Genomic DNA, 7,848 nt, shown 5'->3' with positions numbered 1-7,848 from the left:
AAGAGAGGATGACTGTTTTTCATCCTGCATGGTGAGGAGTTTCCAAAGTTCACGAGCGTTTATTCAGCACTTGCTGTGAGCTGTGCCGATGCTGCCACAGGACAGGTGGTGGGGACACAGCCTGCAGTAACAGAAAATGCCCTGCCCTCAAGAGCCTGCATCTTCCTTGGGGGAGACAGCCAATGAGCCAAGTCCTGGAGCCGCCTGCATGGGGATTGGGCGAGGAGGAAATGCAGTGAGGGACAGGCAGGAGGGGAGCGCTTCACGCCCACCGCCAGGTCCACACTCTTGTGCTGCCCTCCCTTGGAGGGTCTAATTAGGGCCATGTAAACTTCCTGGGTAGTTGAGATCTGCTTTGGATTCTGGCTTAACAAGACCTTTTCCTGTTTCTCAAGGGGCCCTGGATTATTCAACTGGGAAGGGAAGCTGTAAGGATCATCTGGCCCAGGTAATTCAAAGTGTACCCGTGGACTCTCTTCTGGGGCCATGAAGCGGAGCTGGGGGAAGCCCGGGGCTCTGGGGATCCTACCTTAACTCGCCTGTTAACTTATAAAAGACGCCCTCTGACCACAGGCCACAAGATAAAAACCTGGAAAAGCCTCAAGAAAGTCTACATTACCTGGAAGGACTCTGAGGCCTTGAGAGAAAGAACTTGCAAACTGAAGCCTGCGGCCTCCCCCGCCAGGGCTCAGCCTGCTGCCGTGAGCTTTCTCTTTCCGCTTTTGTATCTCCAATGTCAAGTGGCCCAGGGAAAACAGGCACCTGCTCTGTGAATGAGAGGGGTGCCTGGTGACGTTGCCAGAGTGGGGCGTATCTGTTTCCTGGGGGTGGAATAAAATGAATTATCCCAGGTCTTACACCTGCTATAAGATGCTTCTGGTCAATGGGTATTTGGAATACTGCCATGTTAGTTAGGGGGTAGGCATCTGGGATCTTTGATTCTGGGCCACAAAACAGTTCCCTTTACTGTGTCAGAACCCTCCTTACCCTCTGAGCTCACCTGGCCCTGCCACCTGGTATTCCATGACCTTCTGTCAAAGGCAACAGAAAGACCACAAGATACCACAGACAATCCACTGGTGTGATCAAATATTTTGGAGATCGCTTGGCATCTGCTTCCTGGTAAATGTGAGGTAACATTGTCTACAGCAAACATCTCAAACTCAACTGTCTACAAGAGCCAAGTAAGTGCCCTAATGAGTGAAGTCGTCCAGGCAGGAACTGAGAATTACAGAAAGGAGGCATCCACTGTTACCCCTGCTTGGAATGCAGCCCTCCAAGACCTGGTCTTCCTTTTTTTTTTTTTTTTTTGAGATGGAGTCTTGTCGCCCAGGGTGGAGTGCAGTGGCGTGATCTCGGTTTACTGCAACCTCCGCCTCCCGGGTTCAAGCAATTTTCCTGCCTCAGCCTCTCGAGTAGCTGGGATTACGGGTGCTCACCACCATGCCCAGCTAATTTTTCGCCCCCTTCAGCCTCCCAAAGTGTTGGGATTACAGGCGTGAACCAGGAGAATATCTTGCACCTGAGAGGCAGGGGCTGCAGTGAGCCAAGATCATGCCACTCCACTCCAGCCTGGGCAGCAGAGTGAGACTCTGTCACTAAATAAATAAATTAAATAAATAAATAAACAAACATATCAAAGAAGCAATCAAAAGTAGGAATAAGGAGAAGAGACTATCAAATATGAGAAGCTACCGGGTAGATTTCCTTCATCCTCCCATTGGACTGCCAGCTTGGGCTTCCACTTTAGAACATGAACCTGTTGAACCTGCTTTTTTTTTTTTTTTTTTTTTAATCTTTTCTGGGACAGAGTCTTCCTCTGTTGCCCAGGCTGGAGTGCAATGGTGCGATCTTCGCTCACTGCAATCTCTGCCTCCCAGGTTCAAGCAATTCTCCTGCCTCAACCTCCTGAGTAGCTGGGATTACAGGCGCCCGCCACCATTCCCAGCTAATTTTTGTATTTTCAGTAGAGACAGGGTTTCACCATGTTGGCCAGCCTGGTCTTGAACTCCTGACCTCAGAACCTGCTTTATTTTTATCATTCTATTTGGACACTTCCTTAACTCCCTTAACATTTGCTAAAATTGAGTAGGTACTTTACAGTGATGCCCCAACAGAATTTTAAGTCTCTTATTGCTTGAACCTGGGACGCAGGGGTTGCAGAGAGCCAAGATCGTGCCACTCCAGCCTGGATGACAGAGCAAAATTCCATCTCAAAAAAAAAAAAAAAAAAAAAGAATCTCTTAAAAGAATAAAAGACATGATACATGGTAGAAGTAAACTTTGAAATACTGTCCTCTCTAAATGTTGGTGGTGTTTAGAGAATTAAAATATTTGGCTTAGCAACCTGGATTTCTTCAAATGACTTCTAAAATGTTGCATTTACTAAATCTTCTTTCCTGGTCACTCATTGACTTAATTTCTGTCCTTATGTGCTGTGTCTAGGACATTTAGATATAGGAGGTAAATTCTAGCACATTTGGGGAACACCATGAATAGAGGAGCTGGTAAACATGGAGTGAAACAGGGGCCAAGAATTGCTGTGAATATTAAAGATAAATAAAGGCCAGTAACAGGCAAGAGACACACAATTCATTGATCAGATTCATAGTTATAAAAAAAAACTCTTGCTTAAAGATTATCCCATTTCTGGGAAAACGGTTATTGCTATCTCTCTCTGCTCTCTTTTCTACATTAACATAGAGTAAAATGAATTTTTAGGGGATGTTTACAGTTCAATGCATCTTAACAAGTGTATAGATTCATGCAACCACCACCACCACAAACAGGACACAGCATAGTACCATACCCCAATAATCTCCCTCATGCTGCCCTCCCTCCACAGTCACCTCCCACCCACCCCCACCTCCTGGCAACCACTGATCTGTTCTCCATCACTATAGTTTTGTCTTTTCAAGAATGTGATATAAATGGAATCACACAGAGTTTGTAACATTTTGATATTTGCCTTCTGTCTCCCCACCCCCCCCCTTTTTTTTTTTTTTGACATGCAGTTTTCACTCTTGTTGCCCAGGCTGGAGTGCAGTGGTGTGATCCCAGCTCACTGCAACCTCTGCCTCCCATTTTTAAGCGATTCTCCTGCCTCAGCCTCCCAAGTAGCTGGGATTACAAGCACCTGCCACCGCACCCAGCTAATTTTTGTATTTTTAGTGGAGATGTCCTTTCACCATCTTGGCCAGGCTGGTCTCGGACTCCTGACCTCATGATCCACCCACCTCAGCCTCCCAAAGTGCTGGGATTACAGGCGTGAGCCACCGGGCCTGGCCTTTATTTATTTATTTATTTGTTTGTTTGTTTTTTGAGACAGGGTCTTGCTCCATCATGGTTCCATAACACCACTGCAGCCTCCGCCTCCTGGACTCAAGTGATCCTTCCACCGCAACCTCTCCAGTAGATGGAACTACAGAGGCCTACCACCACGCCCAACTAAATTTTTTTTTTTTTTTTTTGAGACGGAGTCTCGCTTTGTCGCCTAGGCCGGAGTGCAGTGGCGCGATCTCGGCTCACTGCAAGCTCCGCCTCCCGGGTTCACGCCATTCTCCTGCCTCAGCCTCCTGCGTAGCTGGGACTACAGGCACCACCACCGCACCCGGCCAATTTTTTGTATTTTTAGTAGAGACGGGGTTTCACTGTGTTAGACAGGATGGTCTCCATCTCCTAACCTCATGATCCGTCTGCCTCGGCCTCCTAAAGTGCTGGGATTACAGGCGTGAGCCACCGCACCCGGCCTTTGCCCAGCTAATTTTTAAAATTTTTTGTAGAGGGAAGGTCTCACTATATTTCCCAGGCTGGTCTCAAACTCCTGGGCTCAAGTGATCCTCCTGCCTCAGCTTCCCAAAGTGCTGAGATTATAGGCATGAGCCACCATGCTCAGACAATATTGGCATTTTCCACTCAGCATAATTCCCTTGAGATTTACCCTAGCTGTTGTTGCATTTAATAACAGTCCATCCCTTTTTGTTGCTGAGTAGTGTTTAACAGTTTGGACGCTCTGCAGTGGCTTATCTTCCTTACCTTTTTTTTTTTCTTTTTTTTTTTGAGACAGAGTCTCACTCTGTCGCCCAGTCTAGAGTGCAGTGGCCTGATCTCAGCTCACTGTAACCTCTGCATCCCGAGTTTAAGCGATTCTCCTGCCTCAACCTCCCAAGTAGCTGGGATTACAGGCACCTGCCACCGCACGCAGCTAATTTTTGTATTTTTAGTAGGGACGGGGTTTCACCATCTTGGCCAGGTTGGTCTCGAACTCCTGACCTCGTGATCCACCCGCCTCGGCCTCCCAAAGTGCTGGGATTACAGGCGTGAGCCACCACGCTCAGCCTATCTTCCTTATCTTTCAGGGTCTGCCTGACGTCATACACAAGCCAGCTCCTTCAGCTCCTTCATACTGTCTAGATTGCCATCCATCTTTACAGTGATTACAGAGCATGTCTGATTGTAGTGGCAAGCGTTAGGACTCACTCAGAGCCTTGTGGCTTTTCTTTTTTTTTCTTTTCTTTTCTTTTTTTTTTTTTTGAGACAGAGTCTTGCTCTGTCAGCCAAGCTGGAGTGCAGTGGCGTGATCTCAGCTCACTGCAACCTTCATCTCCTGGGCTCAAGCATTTCTCCTGCCTCAGTCTCCTGAGTAGCTGGGATTAGAGACATGTGCCACCACACCCAGCTAATTTTTGTATTTTTAGTAGAGATGGCGTTTCACCATGTTGGCAAGGCTGGTCTCGAACTCCTGACCTCAGGTAATCCGCCCGCCTCAGCCTCTCAAAGTGCTGGGATTACAGACGTGAGCCACCGTGCTCGGCCACCTTGTGGCTTTTCTTCTCCATGTTGAGAAGCCGTGTATTGGCCTTGACAGCGAGACTGGGGGTGGCCTGGGGAAAGCTGGAGATGTGGATAACGTGTGGTTCCAGTCTGAAGCTCCTCAGCTAATGTCCCGACTGCCTCAAGTGGTGATCAGGACAGCTTCAACTATTAAATATTTATTTATTATTATTTTTTGAGATAGGGTCTTGTTCTGTCACCCAGGCTGAAGTGCAGTGGGATGATCTTGGCTCACTGCAACCTCCGCCTCCTAGGTTCAAGTGATTCTCCCACCTCAGCCTCCCGAATAGCTGGGATTACAGGTACCTGCCACCACCACACCCGGCTAATTTTTGCATTTTTGGTAGAGATGGAGTTGCACCATGTTGGCCAGGCTTGTCTCAAACTCCTGATCTCAGGTGATTTACCCACCTTGGCCTCAAAAAGTGCTGGGATTACAGGCGTGAGCCACCGCACCTGGCCTAAATATTTATTTATTTATTTATTTATAACACTTGCTTGAATTCTCCTTTTTGTACTTAACGCTGGCTCCATCGTGCGCAACACTGCTCTCTGCTGTTAGGACTTGTGTCTGGGAACCTCAGCCCACAGTTTTGCTGCAGATGCAGAGCTGGTAGAAAAGCCTACTGCACTTCCCCTGTGTGGTTAAACAATGGTGGACAAGTCCAAGACGGAAAGAATAACTAATTATGTGCCTTAAGATCCTTTCTTGGAGGTCCCCAGGTGAAATACTAATCAGATCCTTCAGCATTTCCTCCTGTCCAAAAGGATCCTGCTATATTCCTGTTTCTTTGTCATTAACCAATCATGGCTTTTCAATGATGCATTATCTCATTTCGACAAAATATCTGAGAGTTGGCTGGGCACAGTGGCTCATGCCTGTAATGCCAGCTATTTGGGAGGCCATAGAGGGAGGACTGCTGGAGACCCAGAGTTCAAGACCAGCCTGGGCAACAAAAGCGAGCCCCAGTCTCTACAAAAAATATAAAAATTAGGAGGTCAAGGCAGGTGGATCGCTTGAAGTCAAGAATTCAAGATCAGTCTGGCCTACGTGGAGAAACCCTGTCTCTACTAAAAATACAAAAATTAGCCGGGCGTGGTGGTGCACGCCTGTAATTCCAGCTACCCAAGAGGCCGAGGCATGAGAATCACTTGAACCTGAGAGGTGGAGGTTGCAGTAAGCAGTGGTCGTGCCACTGCACTCCAACCTGGGTGACAGAGCGAGACCCTGTTAAGAAAGAAGAAACAAGAAAGAGAGTGAGAGAGAGAGAGACAAAGAGAGAGAAATAGAAAAGAAGGAAAGAGAAGGAGAGAAAGAAAGAAAAGAAGGAACAGAAGTAGAAGGAAGGAAGACACAGATAAGAGCAGCAAAATAAGAGAAGAAAAAGAAGCAGTAGAGAATCAAAAGAGCCAAAAATTGGCTCTTTGAAAAGACTAATAAAATCGACACATTTTTTAGCAACACTAATCAAAGGGGGAAGAAGGAAAAGGCAATGTAAAGCTGAGATGAAAAGGGAGTACGTTTCTGATTTGAACATGGCAACTTAAAGAGAGAATTTCCCTCTTTATAGGAAACAATCATGAAAATAATAAGAAGCAAGCCGGGCGCAGTGGCTCATGCCTGTCATCCCAGCACTTAGGAGGCCGAGCTGGGAGGATCACTTGAGCCCAGGAGTTTGAGACCAACCTGGGGAACATAATGAGACCTTACAAAAAAAATAAAATTAAATTTCAAAAACATAATTAGATACCAATTTATCCTCAACAGATTGACAGAAATTCAAAGTCAACAGTATCCTGTGTCAGTAAAGACATACAGCAACTGGAAGTCTCCTGTGCGTGTTAGCCACGTTTATATCCTTCATTTCACTCTTAATGATATATGCTAGAGAAACTCTTACTCATGTGCTCCACAGATAGGTAGGAGGGCCCAAGGTAACCTTGTTTGTAATTAAGAAAAAATAAAAATAGGAAACAAGCCAAGTGTCCAATGGGATGATGGATTAGTAAATTGCAATACCCAATGAAACTGCATATGTGCACACATCAACATGAATGAACCCTCCAACATAATGTTGAGGGAAAAAACAAGCAAATCACAGAAGAATACAAAAAATATATAATACCTTTGTATAAAGTTCAAAAACAAGCAAAACTAACCAATATATTCTTCAACAATATGTATGCATGCATACATAAATGTGGTAAACATAAAGAAAAGCAAGGAAGCAATAAAAGCTCAGAGCAAATTACTAGGGGGATAAGGAGGGAGAGGATGCATTTGGGAGGGGCTAACAGTAGCTTCAAAGATCTTCTTCTCCCTCCCCCTCCCCCTCCCCCTCCCCGCTCCCTCTCCTCCCTTCTCCCTCTCCCTCTCCCTCTCCTCCTCCTTTCTTCTTCCTAGAGAAGGTGTTGCTCCATTGCCCAGTTTGGAGTGCAGTGATGCAATCATAGCTCATTGCAGCCTCGACCTCCTGGGCTCAAGCAATCCTCCCACCTCAGCCTCCTGAGTAGCTGGGATAAAGGCATGCACCAACATACCCAGCTAATTTCTAAATTTTTTTTTAATTTTTATTTTTTTCAGACGGAGTCTCGCCCTGTCACCCAGGCTGGAGTGCAGTGGCGTGATCTTGGCTCACTGCAAGCTCTACTTCCTGGGTTCACGCCGAATGGCCTCAGCCTCCTGAGTAGCTGGGACTACAAGCGCCTGCCACCACGCCCGGCTAATTTTTTATATTTTTAGTAGAGACGAGGTTTCACCGTGGTCTCGATCTCCTGACCTCATGATCCTCCCGCCTCGGCCTCCGACAGTGCTGGGATTACAGGCGTGAGCCACCGCGCCCAGCCTAATTTTAAAATTTTTGTAGAGATAAGATCTCACTATGTTGCCCAGGCTGGTCTCATATCCCTGGGCTCAAGCGATTCTCCTGCCTCAGGCTCCCAAAGTGCTGGGATTCCAGGAGTAAGCCACTGTACCCAGTCAGCATTCTATTTCTTAAGCAGCCTGTTGGGTGC

The 7,848-nt window shown here is 46.7% G+C and overlaps 1 long non-coding RNA gene across 1 annotated transcript; it reads left to right on the top strand.

The window, feature by feature from the left end:
• Nucleotides 1-392: 392 nt before the first annotated feature.
• Nucleotides 393-869, top strand: LOC117088836. Its single transcript, XR_004439369.1, has 2 exons — nt 393-448; nt 574-869. It is a non-coding gene; the product is annotated as an uncharacterized LOC117088836 (long non-coding RNA).
• Nucleotides 870-7,848: the final 6,979 nt, after the last annotated feature.

The sequence above is a fragment of the Trachypithecus francoisi genome, unplaced genomic scaffold, assembly GCF_009764315.1.
Source record: "Trachypithecus francoisi isolate TF-2019V2 unplaced genomic scaffold, Tfra_2.0 Contig00784, whole genome shotgun sequence".
NCBI lineage: Eukaryota > Metazoa > Chordata > Mammalia > Primates > Cercopithecidae > Trachypithecus > Trachypithecus francoisi.
This window is presented reverse-complemented; position numbering and strand designations above follow the sequence as displayed.